This window comes from Loxodonta africana, chromosome 15, assembly GCF_030014295.1.
Source record: "Loxodonta africana isolate mLoxAfr1 chromosome 15, mLoxAfr1.hap2, whole genome shotgun sequence".
Lineage (NCBI taxonomy): Eukaryota > Metazoa > Chordata > Mammalia > Proboscidea > Elephantidae > Loxodonta > Loxodonta africana.
This window is the reverse complement of record NC_087356.1, coordinates 8,400,108-8,416,046: the sequence shown is the minus strand read 5'-3', so window position 1 is coordinate 8,416,046 and position 15,939 is coordinate 8,400,108. Positions and strand designations below refer to the sequence as shown.

Below are 15,939 nucleotides of genomic sequence, written 5' to 3'. Positions count from 1 at the left end.
ACTCATTTGGGTAGCAAAGGATCATCTTTCAACATCCCCTCCCCCTTTTTTTTTTCCTTCTTATTCTTTGCCAGCTCCCTACTTGGCAGTCTTCTCCATAGCTAGAGAGGCCAAACATACGTTTCTATACAGATGTCTCAAGGCTTATTCTCAATCTGCTAGACAAATTACTCTTGATGCTCTTTCATCTTTCAGGTTAAAGATGGGGCTGCCTCTGCCCTGCCCACCCCTGATCACCGCAGATAAAGAAGCCATAGCAAGACTTGTTCTCACATAGCAGAGCACTGCTTTCCCACTAAGGCCCGATGCTGATGTCTAAAACATAACTGCTTGCCTGCACTAATATCTCTCAGGTTGATATTATTTGAATAATCAATACACAATTAAGACTGTTTTGCTTCTTTAATACCAACAGGACATCTGAATTTGGTCACAGTTAAAAGAAAACTGTTTTTGCTTTTAATTTGATTTGCAAGATTACAGAGCCCCCGCTCCTCGGAGATTTTATTTTGGCCAATTATACAGATTCTCCTATAGTCGCTCCTTCTTGCCGCTGGTTTCATCAACACTGTAGTGAAATGGAAGAAACAGAGCCTTTTGGAGGGTATATGTCTAGAAAAATCAAAGCTAACCAAGAGAGTCTCTGCTTGCTAATCCCTGTAATTAAGCACTACTTGTTTTTTTTTGTAGGAGGGTGTATTAAAACTGATTGAGGCTGTTGTCACTGTATTGGACCCAAAAATGTTTAATAATCCTACTCTGCAATGTTGAATTTTTTAGTGCCTATTAATTAGCATCCATTAACTTATAGAGAAGGCAGAAAAAAATAAATGTATTAATTGTCAGCTTGCTACTGCCTTAACCTATCTTTTCCTTAAGCCTCGTGTTCCAACATAGTCTTAAAATGCAGGAAAGTACCATACGCATGTAGGGAAATAGTTGGAAAGAAAGTTGGGGTAAGGGATTTTTTTTTTTTTTTTTTTAGTATTTTTAACTATCTCCACATCTAGAGCAAAAAAAAAAAAATTTATTTTTTGGACTTTTTTTTATCGTACTTTAGATGAAGGCTCACAGAGCAAACTAGCTTCTCACTAAAGAATTAATACACATATTGTTTTGTGACTTTGGTTGCCAACCCCACAACATGTCAACATTCTCCCCTTCTCGACCTTAGGTTCCCCGTTATCAGCTTTCCTGTCCCTCCTGCCTTCTAGTCCTTGCCCCTGGGCTGGTGTGCCCCTTTAGTCTGATTTTATTTTATAGGCCTGTCCAATCTTCAGATGAAGGGTGATCCTCAGGAGTGGCTTCATTTCTGAGCTTACAAGGTGCCTGGGGGCCATATTTTGGGGGTTGCTCCAGTCTCTATCAGACTGGTAAGTCTGTTCTTTTTTTTTTTTAATTAGAATTTTGTTCTACATTTTTCTCCAGCTCTGTCTGGAACCCTTTATCGTGATCCCTGTTAGAGCAGTTGGTGGTATTAGCCGGGCACCATCTAGCTGTGCTGAACTCAATCTGGTGGAGGTTGTGGTAGTTGCATTCCATTAGTACTTTGGACTAATCTTTCCCTTGTGTCTTTGGTTTTCTTCATTCTCCCTTGCTCCAGACAGGGTGACTCCAGTGGAGTGCCTTAGGTGGCCGCTCAAAGCTTTGAAGACCCCAGAGGCTACTTACCAAAGTAGAATGTAGACTATTTTCTTTATAAACTATGTTATGCCAAATGACCTAGATATTCCCCAAGACCATGGTCCCCACAGCCCCCAGTAATTCAGTCACTCAGGGAGTTTGGGTGTATCTATGTAGTGGTAAATTCAGTAAAAGGTTAAGACATTACACAATAGTGGGGAACCAAGGCAAAGTCATGGAAGCTCCATAGAACAAAATTCTTTAGCTTGGCCACTGAAATTCATCAGTTATCGTCATCTTGGTTATTATTATCAAAGATCAATTATTTTTTTCTTTGTAGCCCTCCAAATGTTTCCCAAAATGCTGCATTAAGTGGTAGGTGGGAGAAATTTCTCTTAGTTTGGCTGTCTATATGGTCTCCATATTTTGTTCTTTAAGTAAGAAAAGGTCACGGTTTGCATCTTTTTGCCAGATTTGTCTGCAATTAAATTGAAAAATTCAACACAACCTCAGTCCTTGGAATCCTTCAGATTTTCCTGGAAATATAAAAAGTGGCTAGTGTCCAGTCTGAAACATTCAAACTAAGGAATTTCCACAAAAGGTCCAGTTCAGAAGAAAGAAGCAAAGAACTAAACAGATTCACACAAACCAGTCTCATAAAGGGAAGCTAGTTTTAGGTATAACCAAAAAACCAAACCCATCGCCTGAGTCGATTCCAACTCACAGCATGAGAAAAAGTCTTTTGAGTTTGTAATTGCTGTACCTGGAGCCCTGGTGGCACAGTGATTAAGAACTCAGCTGCTAACCAAAAGGTCAGCAGTTTGAACCCACCAGCCACTCCTGGGAAACTCTATGGGACAGTTCTACTCTGTCCTATAGAGTCTTTATGAGTCAGAGTTAACGACAGCGGGTTTTTGGGTAACTGATTATAGGCTTCTTTGAATTCCTTCAATGGAGCACTGTAGCAAAGATTCTTTGCATAAAATTGAATTACTTCTGGGCCCTCCTACAAATGTGAAGGCCTCCATAAGATTAGCCAGATACGAGGGACAAAAGTGGGTTCCCAATAGTGTCTATAATGTCACATACACACATGCATACATACACACGTTACCCCTTTCATGCCATCAATCTAATATTCAATGGCTCCCTGAATTAACTGAAACGTGAACTCTGTGTCTTAAAATTGTTAAGTACTTAAGTAAGAGTTGTAAATGATGCACTATCAGTAATTTATAAACTTGGACATACGGAGTTGCATCAGAAATCTCCTCACCACCCTAAGACTAAGGGAAGAGATGAAAAGTCCCCTGCCATCAAATGAGGCCATTTCCACACACTGCTATTAACAGGGAGAAAACAACCAAACCCATTGCTCATAGCGACCCTACAGGACAGAGCAGAACTGCCCCATAGGGTTTCCAAGGAATTGCTGATGGACTGGAACTGCTGATCTTCTGGTTAGAAGCCGAGCTCTTAACCACTGCACCACCAGGGCTCCTGGAGAAGACTAGAGGGTTGCCAATAATATTTTAGGCTCCAGAGTTAATTATTTCCATGGTAAAAATCTTTCTGCTTTAGCTGATTATTTTGTCCCCCTTGGGGAATGGTCACATTGGCTTCTCTGGTGTCACTGTTAAACATGGATGCTGTGGTGTCTACTGGGCATTTGCTCACAATGGTGTGTATGCTGTTGATGGTCAGTATCCCTGCAGTGCCGTAGTGATGTCCTATGCTGGGCTCCCAGGATAAATGTCTTTCGGTATCCACTGACAATGTCAAGCACAAGGTGGTGATGAGGCTGTATCCAAAGGATCTTCTGAACTTTGCCACGCATTGGGTGAAAGGCGCTTCCCTGATGGGCTTAAGGTTTCTATCATCAGGACAAACCCATTTCCCTTCGCATTTCAGGAACATAAGTTCTCTACTCAGTGCCGCTCCAAGTCAGGTGTGCACCTCCTCTCCAGAACTCCCACATAGCAAGGGCTCTCATACAGAGTTGGTTTTCAGCAAGCCAGGAAAAAGGCTCTACTTCACCATTTCCGGCATCTTCTGGTAGTACAAATGGTTAATGTGCTTTGTGGCTAACTGAAAGCTTGGAGGTTCACTCCACTCAGAGGCAAGTTGGAAGAAGGGTCTGGCCATCTACTTCTAAAGAACCAATCACTGAAAACTCTTTGGAGTACAGTTCTACCTCTGACACACACGAGGTTGCTAGGAGTCAGTACCGTTTCCTTTGGGCAAGACTTGAGCCCCTGTCACTTGCATAACAAAGACAAGACCTTCCAGTGATCCCTTCCATATAGAAAGAAAAACGTCTCCCAGTTGACTGGCATGATTTTCAAATTTCCATACCTTGCCCCTTATGTGCCAACTATTGTAAATATCCCTGAAAGCTACCAGTTATTAATACATCCATTGCCATCGAGTCGATTACAACTCACAGAGACCCTATATGAGAGGGCAAAACTAACTTATAGGGTTTCCGAAACTGTAATCTTAACGGAAGCAGACTGCCACTTCTTTCTCCCACAGAGCGCCTGGTGGGTTTAAACTGCCAACCTTTTGGTTAGCAGTTGAGCACTTTAACCACTGTGCCACTGGGGCTCCTTGTTATTTAATAAAGATTATATTATTCCATGTTAGAGTTCACAGACTCTCTACTCTCAGGCTTTTGAGTAATAGCTTGGTAAAATGTATTCTGTAACAACAGTAAGATCCCAACAGCAAGGCCGTACCTGTCATATCACCAGAAATTCGGCCTTCGGTAAAAGGTGAGTGGCTTCCCTGCCCAAGAGTGGAAAGCTCTGGTCCAGAGAGAACTGCTGCAGCAGTCGCTGAGGGTGGAGTAAAAATCCTGACACGACTCCACACTGGGAGTAAGTCCTGTGTTTTCAACATGGGAATAGATGGGAGAACCCCAACATACACACGGGGGCTGGTCTTCCTTATAAGTTGCTCCAACTGTGTTTGTTTTTACTTTATTCTTTTGTGTGTGTGAGAACATTTGTGATCCCAATGTAGGAATGTCAAAAGCTAACTAAAAGAATTAGCTCAATAACTGACTGACATTTTCTAAAAGACAAGCACAATTCCACCGCATGCCACAATTTTCCCAAGTGGCAGCAGAAAACCAGACAGGAAGCTCCACAGAAAATACCAGAAGAAAAAAAGAGAGACCTTGTGGAAATAAAAAGGAAGAGACAGACTTTATTTCCCCTTCCAAGGCATTCCACAGAGCCAAAAAATATTTATTGTCAAAAGTGTACAGAAATGATCCACTTCATAAAATCTGGGATTTGTTCTAGAATCCTACATTGATTGAGTGTGTCAGAGGTGGGGAGAAGCTTGGTTTTTTTTCTTTTTTTATATAGTTAAATGTTTTTCCATTGAGATGGACTCCAAAAGGAATGAATTTTCTATCTACTACACATGAAGCCACTAGAGCTCAGTGGAGTGGTTTACCAAAATTAAATAAGATGGTCAATTCCATTTCTTCATTCCCCTAATAGTTCTCCATCCCCTTACAGAATTTAAAACTATAATATATTTGGAATTACTGGATAGGAAGACAGGGAGAGAAGTCCAAAATTTGTGATCCCTAACACACTGTATTAGCAAACACTTGGCTTATCAAGCCACTTTCTCCTTCTCTCACAGAAATGTTATCATACCTTTCTCAGAGGAGCCAAGACTACTCCATAAGTAGTTCTCTCATGATCATTTTTTGAAATCCTAGTGCTAAAATGATGATGGATATTATTTGGACTTGGGAAATATTGTACCAGCCCCAAATTGAATCACAGAGACTTGAAATGGTATATGCATGCAGCTAAATCCTGTCCTTCTCTGCTTTGGGCTATCACAGAGATAAGACCAAACTACAGTGTTAGGAATTCAAGGCAGCAGTAGTAGCTCTCAACTAACCTCACGGGAATCATGTAGTGCCTTGTAATTAGTATCAACACATATCCTATTCATTTGCCTGTCTCCTACTGTACATTTTGACAGCAAGAATCCTGCTTATCCCAGTATCTCCAACAGTTACTGCAGTGTGGCTTGGGGTAAATGCCCAGTAAGTATACGTTGGATTAACCTCCCATGAGTTGGGGGCCGACTGGGCAGCTGCTAACAACAACAACAAGCCTGTTAATATGAAAAAAAAAGGAAGCTAAGAGGAGCCCTGGTGGCATAGAGGTTAAGCGTTCAGCTGCTAACCAAAAGATCAGTGGTTCAAACCCACCAGCAGCTCCTCGAGAGAAAGACGTCAGTCTGCTTCCAGGAAGATTTACAGCCTTGGAAACCCTATGGGGCAGTTCCACTCTGTCCTATAAGGTCTCTATGCTTTGGCATTGACTCGACAGCAATGGGTTTTTTTTGGAAAGAAAATAAGACCCAAACAACAGTGATTCTTATTAACTCCTGAAATGTGCTATCTTGATATTTTATTGTCATCCCTTGTGTGTTTGTGTGTGTGGTCTCTTCTCTTCTCTTTTCCTCCCTTTTCTACCTATCTGTCTATCACCTACCTATCTATCTATCATCTATCTATCTATCTATCTATCTATCTATCTATCTATCTATCTATCTATCTATCTATCTATCATCTATCTACCTACCTACCTATCTCTCTATCTATCTATCCATCTCTCTATCTCTCTATTTATCTATCTATCTTTCCTTTCTCGTGCCATTTCTTCCTCATGTTAGTCATTTTCCTCCTCTTTCTCAACTTCTGGTTCAGTTTGTTAAGTAGCCCGTATAAAGGTACTCTATGTTTACCTTTTTTTTTTAATGGAAGAGGAACATGGCCATGTATGTGCAGTGATGTGAATGTCAGCCTAACATTTCTCTGTCTAAACCTCTAAATATGAGCAGGCAGACTCCTCTCCAACACAGAGGGAAAGCACTTATCACAGCTGACTAAAGAGAACTGCTCCTTCCAGGGTGCCTTGCTGGAAAGCAGCATGTGCCTTTATCAATATTACAATTATGTACATATGCCTACTGTGTGCCAAGCACTGTTCTAGGTGCAGGCAACTACAGTGAATAAGACAAAGTCATAAAAACACACCATGTCTTAGGTGCCGTGCCTCAGTTACCCCTCATACTGACTCTGCAGGGTTAGCCTAGTAGTCTCACTTTTATAGATAAGGAACCTGAGGGTCAGCAAGTTCAATTCTCTCAGTCGAATTTCCTGAGGTAACCTGAGAAAGAGCTGAGAGTCAAACTAAGACTATTTGACTACAAGACCCACACTTTCCCCATTACGTCTTTTGAAGAAAAATTAGCATCTCAGGAAAATTTCTAAAAGTAATTTTCTAAACATCTGAGTATTGATTTTTTCCTACATCTACTCACATTCCAATGATACGGTATGAATCTGACATCCTGACTTTATCTTGGTGGCACAACATTTTTCTCTCATATTAAAAAGCTTGTTGTCGTTAGTCACGCAGTCAACCCTGAGTCATGGTGACCCCATGCACCAGACCATTGTGATTCCTAGGGCTTTCATTAACCGATTTTTGAAAGCAGACAGACACGCATTGTTTTCCTAGCCCTCTCAGTCTGGAAGCTCCACTGAAACCTGCTCAGAATCATAGCAACATGCAAGCCTTTCTTGATAAATGGCAAAGGCTGCTCATGAGGTGCACTGGCCAGGAATCAAACTCAGGTCTTCTGCATGGAAAATGATAATCCTATAACTGAATACCAGTGCCTCACCATTAACGAGCTACAACTGGAAAAACCATGTGTGGCTGACTGTGAAATATTCCTAAGCATTGTGCACCTTTATGTCTAGTTAGCATCCGTGGTGGCTAGCCAAGAATACTCTGACCCAGTCTGCATTTCTGGTCTTCACTTGTTCCTCCATTGAACTGTGTCTTCTCTCAGGTCAGCCAAGTCCTGCTCTCATCCTGCTCTTCCAGTAACTCCTTCTTCATAAATTGCCTTCCATCATAAAGCCACAATACTTTCCTTCTCTAATTATGGCTTAGGAACACAACATTGAGCCCTGCTGCATGTTGAGACTGTAGTTCATTAGCATGGGGAGAATGTGGAAATACGTCCTCACTTCTCATCAGCAATCGGAATGTGAATTCTCTTGCTGTTTAGTTTTCCACAATCTTTACGAAATGAAATGCAATATCAGTTTCTAAGGCTTTCCCAAGCAACTGTCTTCTAATGGGAAAACTTTAACAAAAAGTATGTATTACATGCCAAAGAGCTAACCTCAGCTTCATAAATATTTATGTTTTAGGCAGAGTTGAAACATCATTTGTAAGATGGATGTGCTTCTTTGGAGTTCCAACAAGTTGAGCCCATCCCTACTGCTAACGGGCACAAAGCCCTCGTGTCATGTGCTGGGGATAAGGAGGAGGGAGCAAAGCAAAATTAACACGTGTTTAAAAGAAAGAACATCTCAGAAAAACTTCTCCAATATCAGACTCTTTCTTCTAAAGTCAGAACAAGATGAAAACAGAAGAATAAAAATTGGGGAATATGCTTTGGAAGGATATCAAGCTGTGATTTTGAAGTGGGATATAATTTAGAGAGGTCTGTTAGTACATAGCGCAGTGAGTGGTTGCCTAAGTGTGGTCCTCATACCAACAGCATCAGCGTCTTCTGAAACCTGTCCAACACTCAAATTCTCAGGCTGTACTCCAGACTTGCTGAATCAGAAGTGCTGGTGGGGGTTGTGGGTGGGTCTCGCATTCTGAGTTTTAACAAGCCCTCCAGGTGATTCTGATATATGGTAGATATTGAGAAATAACAGGGTAGTGGTTTACGGACCTGGTAGAAGAAAAAAGAAGTCCTGGTGGCACAGTGGTTAACAGCTATGGCTGCTAACCAAAAGGTAGGCAGTTCATATCTACCAGTCACTTCTTGGAAACCCTATGGGGCAGTTCTACTCTGTCCTATAGGGTCACTATGAGCTGGAATCAACTTGACAGCAATGGGTTTGCTTGTTTCTTTCTTTTGGTATAGGGTTAGAAAGATTGAGATAATCCATATAAATTGTTTATTATTCTTTTCATTACCAAATTTTAACTTTTTTTTAATGTTTTTATGGCACGTATTTTCTGTATTGGAATGCATGCTTACTAATTGGGTATGTGTACTTTTTTTGGCTGGTAATATGGATTTTGAGAAATATGATCTGGTAATACAATCCACCAATGAGGCTAGTGACGCTTTGGGACCCCTGATCTGTGGTGACAGTATACTAACAGGAACTAGACATGTAATTTATTGTGGTTGCCTTTCCATTAGGTTATATGGGGAACCTCTGGTTTTCCAAACATGACACAGAAGAACCAAAACAAACCCATCAAGGCTCCCCAACTATAACACAGTAAAGCCATTAGTATGCTTGCAAGCCTTATCTCACAGAAATAAAGGGGGAGAAAAAAGCACCACAGTTTATAAACTAACACACTCAGGAAGCATTACCTGATAGAATGCTCGACCTACACAATAATAAGGCTCCAACTGCAGTCTTCTGAGCTTCACACTTCAAAAGGGATTCACTTTGGTGCTAAATGCATTAGAACTGGAGTAATGTACTACCCCCGAGGTCAGGTCCAGAGGCATAAACAGTGGCCGGTATACTGTTATACCAATAGTAACGAAACAGTTATAGTACCTGGCACAAAATAAGCACACAATACATGTTATCTATCATTATTATTACAACTAAATTAATATAAACTAATATAAAATTAATATAGCTTCATTGAATAACCTAGATGCAAATATACTGTAAATACATGAAGGAAAAGAAAATGCAACATTTTCAATCAATTCATGAAAATCAATGCAACATGATTAAACTTGATGATTAAAAATGACTCTATGTTAAAATAAATTTCTTCTCTCCTACCAATAAAGATGATCTTTTCTGAAGATAGGCACAACGTAGTGGATCTCTTGAGCATCACTGCAAATAACCTTGGCAAGACTTTTGCTTTGGCTGCTGTTGCAGAGACCAACTCTGAGTAGAAATCTACAGCTTTGCCCAGCATAGTCATTAGCGCCCTGCCATTGTTCCAAGATGGCACTGCCACCTCTTGCTTCCTGTTCCAGAACATCTCTGGCTCCATGGCCGTGGAAGGACTATAGGAATCTGCTCATCTTTTGCTATTGTACAACTGGAAGTTCAGGGGACTTTGTGACCACGAGGCCATCCTTGACTAAAGGAAGGCAATAGCTGATGGTTTCATCCTCCAGATGGACAATCCCAAAGCGCATTTCAAAAGACCCTCAGAAAATCAATTGCCAACCCAATAAGACATCCTTTGAGTTCGTTTTCTTTCCTTCCCTGCTATAATCCTCATGGCTGCTGTCCTTTGCTCCTGCTCACTGGGCTCATTTCCATAATAAGATACCTGCATCCGAAGCTTCACCTCAGCCCCTCTTGGAGACAGCCAACATCAGCCAAAAGGAACAATGACATAAATGATAATTTTTTAAAGGTTACTCAGTAATAATTTCAGACGTACAAAGATCCTGAAGCTGAAACTTATGCATGAGCTTCACATAATTCCATAATTGAAATTTTATCCAAATTTTGTATATGTGCATTTTTTTATACAGCATCTGAAACAGAGGATATTCAAAGGGATCTAAAACAAAGTTAAATTTACCATTTTATACATGTGTTGTTTTGCTAGTTACTGTCAAGTCAAGTCTGACTCATGGTGACCCCATGTGTACAGAGTAAAACTTCTCTATAGGGATTTCAAGATCATGACTTTTTGAGAGCATGTTGCCAGGCCTGTCTTCCATCCAAGGTATCTCTGGGTGGATTTGAACTGCCAACTTTTCGGCTAGTAATGGAGCACTTAATCTTTTGCACTACCCAGCCACAGGGCAAAGTTAATTATAGTGCATTTTGAAAGGCTTTAAACTATTTTGGTGTTTCAAATTTTAAAATATTAAAGATTGTCATATTTTACACAAATACCGTGCACCTTTTACGTTTGTTTGCCAACTACTCCCTCCCCCGGAGGTATTTTCATAAGCATTTCTATGCCAATTTTTTACTTGTCACTGTAAAAAAAAAAAAAATTATCATGGTGTGCTTATGAAAATATCTTGAAGGAGAGAAGGGAGCACTCAGCAAATAAACATAGAAGGCACCTGTTATTTGCATAAAATACAGTGTTTGAAATGGATGGAGCATGAACTAGTTCTTGTTTGTTTTTGTGTTTTGTTCATTTGTTTGTTTTTTTTAAGGAGTATTTGACTCACTTATTTTATAACCTATACATCCAAATTCCAAGCTCTTGTTTTGGCCAACGATACTCTATATTACAGCTCTGGCCTCTGCCCCTTCTCCAATTTCATCTTCTTCAACTTTTATTGATGTTTGTATTAGTTTCCTCTTGCTTCTGTGATAAAGTACCACAACCTTTGTGGCTTAAGACAACATAAATTTATTTTCTTACAGTTCTGGAGGTCGGAAGCCCAAAATCCATCTCATCAGTCTAATACGAGACCAAGGTGTTAACAGGGCTCCTTCTTACTGGAGAATCTGAGTGGAGAATTTGTGTCCTTGCTTTTTTTAGGTTCTAGAGGCCACCCACATGTCTTGGCTCATGGCCTCATCCTTACTTCACTCTGATTTCTTGCTTTCGTTGTCACATCTCCTACTACTGATTCCGAGGCTCCTGTCAACTCCTTATAAAGACCCTCATGATTCTCTTTTGCCCACCAAGATAACCTTCCCATCTCAAGATCCTTAACTTAAGGGCATCTTCAAAGTCTCTTTCACCAGATAAGGTAAGGTATTAACAAGTTTCAGGGATTAGTACTTGGACACCTTTGTGGAGATTTGAATATGACGTTCTCTCTCCCTAATATGTGATTTGCATGGCTAACATCCTCGATTAATTCAGGTGTCTACCGAAATGCCGCCTCTCAGAGAACCCCTCCATGACAACAGCTAGACAGGGTAATATCTCCCATCCCTCATTATACCCTTATTCTGATTTTGTTTTCTCCAAAGCACTGTTATTTAGTGGCAATATGTTATATATCAGTCTGTTAGTTTCTAAGGAGCGAATGGTCTAGTAGAAAAGTAGAAAAAATACAATACACTGTGACAAAAGGGAACAATTAAATTGCTAGAAACATGGACTGAGGAAGCAGACACACACTGGAAAGTTTTCACACATTTTCTTTGGGAAAAAAGCTCTCTTTGATTAGAATGGAGAAGAAAAGGGAAGACTTAGAATCCTGAGTCATTGTGCATCTGAACATGACTGAAGTGTTACGGCAGGCCAGGCCTGGCTGGCTCGTGCCAGCTTCCCTGTGCTTCCTGCAACCACTGTGGTATTGAGGGCTCTGGCAATCTATTAAGTGACCAGTCTTGTACCGTATTTGTTCTCCTGCTCGTATGAGCCCTCCACTGACCAGGCTGCACAAAGGAGAAGTCCCCTTCTCCACATTTGGCCCCATAACATCCCTCTTCAATGTGCTCTGGTGCATTACTTAGCCTTACAGAGTTGAACTTAAATATGTGGGCATTAGTTTCAGTTAAGGAACGACCAAAAGTAGACAGACTCCTTTCCAAGGTGATCTGTTTATAGGACAGTCAGCAGAGACTAAAGAGAGTCTTTCCGGGATCTATAAGTGAGATCGTTTGAGTTAACCCAAACAGAGCCACTGACAACTTCATTTATAAGCCTTGATCGGCAGCTTTGTGTCTGCAAGTGTAGACCCTAATAATAGTTCTCCTGGCTACGTGCCACTGAAGAGAGAGAAACACATCATATTAGTGGGCACGATGGAGAAAAGGGCAAAATACATAGAAATATGCACTACACAGAAAAAATAAAATCCCATGGTGGTAAGTTAAATAACACAAATAAAGCACACTGCAGAAACGCACGTCTTTGGAGTATGACTTCCCGAATTTGAGCACTGACTCCATTCCTAACAGTTCACTACTTCATGCAGGGTTCAGTTTCCTCATATATAAAATGGGGATCATGGTTTAAGCAACTTGAGGATTAAATGAGATCATTGCATTAAGTATAAGAATAGTTGGCATAGAGTATGTATTCAATAAAATTAACTCTTTCTATCATTTATTATTGGAGCCCTGGTGGCGCAGTGGTTAAGTGTTCGGCTGCTAACCAAAAGGTTGACAGTTGGAGTCCACTACCTGCTTCTTGGAAGCCCTGTGTGGCAGTTCTACTCTGTCCCATAGGGTCGCTATAAGCCGGAATTGACTTGAAGGCAACAGATCTGTTTTTTTGGGTTATCATTTATCATTAATCACAAATACTCAAATGCTAAGCTTGGTTCTGGTATTTACTCTTTGACATGGTGATAGGCATATAAATTCTTATTTTTCCTGGTATTTTGCTATTTTAATTTCTCAGATGGAGATGAATTGCAATGCAGACTGACTCTCTCCTTGGGGGGGGTGGGTAGAGAGGCGAGGGTAGACTGAGGAGGCAAAACCCCCAAATGTAGGCTCTTTTTATCTTATCTCCCTCGGGGGTGTGTAATATCATCTTTAAGTGAGGATGGAGGCAATCGTAGTGGTGATTAGTCCTGCCCTGTAGGATCAAAGGGGGACAGTGATAGAATTCTTGCCTTCCATGTGGGAGACCTGGGTTGGATTCCCAGCCAATGTACCTCAAGCACAGCCACCTCCTGCTTGGCAGTGGAGGCTTGTCTATTGCTGTGATGTTGAAGAAATTTCAGTGGAACTTCCAGACTAAGATAAACTATGAAGAAAGGACTGGGATTCTACTTCTGAAAACCAGTGAATGAAAACCCGACGGATCACAATGCTCTGATCCCATTGTACGTGAGGTGGACTTGAGTCAGGAGAGACTCAGTGGCAGCTGACAAGTAGGACTCACCACTACTCCAGAAAGTTCAGTTTCCTCAAATATTCTTTCTGATAGAGAAATGTAATGGTTGCTTGAGAAATTACGTTTGGTAACTTCTAAAGCACAAGACTCTCTTTTCAACTGGATTCACCTGAATTGTCATGCCAGGTGCTTATATTTTGGACTGTATTCTGAAAGGTAAGTTTTTTGACTAGAGGAAATACATTTAGAGCTAGATATAATCTTTGTGATGGCTACAATATTGTACCTACCCAAAGACGCTTCTCTTTTGAGCTTAAAGAGAAAGCATTAGTCTGTGAGAAAAGAGAAATCGGTGTTGAATTTAATTAACAAGATGGCGGTTCAGTCCATAACAGACACCCATACATTCCCCTTTATTGTTTCCTGATTAAAAGTGGGGGAAATGGCAATCCCTTATCTCTAAAAACACAAAACTGTATCAGATCAAGGTACCCAGCAGATTTAAAACAAGTACGTAATGAAATAAGACTACGGCTCTTCAGGTGGATCAAACTCATCACCTTCAAACTTTGCCCTCATAAAACATAGCCAAATACGGTGGATACAAAGTCACACATAGGCCAACCTATCACTGAAACTGAACTACATCTCTCTATTTTAGGTCAATTCATTTTTGCAAGGAGACACTCCTGGTCTCTTCCAGTATTTTCTTGTTTTTTCCCGACAGCCAACATATATCCAGTATCTGGGGATAACATAGAATCTCCACTACATATTTAGAGCATAAAAACCTCATTGTCTTAATCTGTGCCTCAGCCAAACTTTACTTATCTTCCTGTCTTACTGTGGAAGGTGGTGACCTCTATTTTTTTTTTTTTAATTACATGGTAAATTGTTATTTTGCCTCAATAATCAGTTCAGCTTTATATTGCAGTAGCTGTTACGTGAGATGGGCACTCATGGATGTTTCTTTTTGTGCCTACAACAAATGGCTTTCCAAATAATTTTAATTACTTTAAAATTAGTGGAATATCTTAAATAAACACTTTTTCTAAAGTTTCCCTGATGAATTCTATGATGAACCACTGTTTTACTCTCAGAGATAAAATATGGCTGTGGTGGAGTCTTTCTTACTATCCCTTCCCGGCACACTGCAGAGGTGCAGGTGAGCTCTATATTGGGCTCTGTCCATGTAACAGACAGAGCAAAGGTAGAATTCTCCTGTAGGGGACTGCAATATAAATAAATGCACACGAGGGACACATGAGATAATTCGCACCAATAAAACACAGCGTGAGCAATACTGAGAGGTGAAAGTGTGTAGCTGCCGAACTGCTTTGGAGAACAGATGGTTTTTAAGGAGATTTGTGAAGAAAGAAGGGGAGCAAGTTCCTGTACATTAATAGGAGACTGGGGATTCTGAGGAGAAGAGAAATACTTGGTGTTTGCTCCGTCAGCACACATACTGAAATCGGAATGATACAGAGAAGATGAGTATGGCTCCTGCGCAAGGATGACAGGCAAATTTGTGAAGCGGTCCTTATTTTTTGGAGCCCTAGTCGTGCAGTGGTTAAGAACTGGGCTGCTAATCAAAAGGTGGGCAGTTCAAATCCACCAGCTGCTCCTTGGAAACTCTATAGGGAAGTTCTACTCTGTCCTTGTAGGGTTGCTATGAGTCAGAATTGACTCTACGGCAACAGTTGTTTTTTTGTTTTGTTTTGTTTTGTTTTTGTTTTTGTCTTATGGGCAGGAAACTGTTTTCCCCTCCAGAGGGTGGGTAATTCCCCCCTTGGTTCCCTGTCATTCATATTTCAGAATTAGAGAGAGAACACTTGGCAAATAACCATATTTCTCCTAAATACAAGAGGAAGACAACAGTCATTTTGAGGGGAGGTAGAATGTGGTGGCAATTTGTGCATTTGAAGTAGACAAATCTGGATTGAAATTTTGGGTCTGCCATTTACCATCTGGGAGTCCGTGGGCAACTAACAACTTTTTAAACTTGAGTTTGCAGGTTCTGAAAATTATTATTATAGGTCCTTAAACCCACAGAGCCAGATGTAGTTTGGAACACAGAATAATTCAGAATTTACATATGTAATATGATATACACACTACATATTACATACCACTCTGGCTAGGTCTGGGGTAATAAAACACAGACATAATATCAGAGCAACAGATGCAAAGCAAGTGTAATAAATAAAGATGATAGTAGTCTCATGTCAGCTTGGTCCAGGGTTTTCTGCCAAATGAATTTGTGTCAAGTTTTCTTGGATAGTGTGGATTCATACCACATTTTTCTGTGATGAAGGTGAAAGCCCAGCACATGTGTGTGGGATAAAGAGTAGTATATCTTAGGCACCAGACTCACAGCAAACACTCGATAAATCACAGCCCTTGATGTTACTATTTTGTCTGCTCCTTAAGCAAGTCAAGTAGATTTTACCCCATTGTCCTCCTTTTATCTACAGTATCA

The 15,939-nt window shown here is 40.6% G+C and overlaps 1 non-coding gene across 1 annotated transcript; it reads left to right on the top strand.

Moving 5' to 3' along the window:
* The first annotated feature begins 14,901 nt into the window (after positions 1-14,901).
* On the top strand, positions 14,902-15,008 carry LOC111751583 (U6 spliceosomal RNA). The gene has a single exon (XR_002786717.1). It is a non-coding gene; the product is annotated as a U6 spliceosomal RNA (small nuclear RNA).
* Positions 15,009-15,939: the final 931 nt, after the last annotated feature.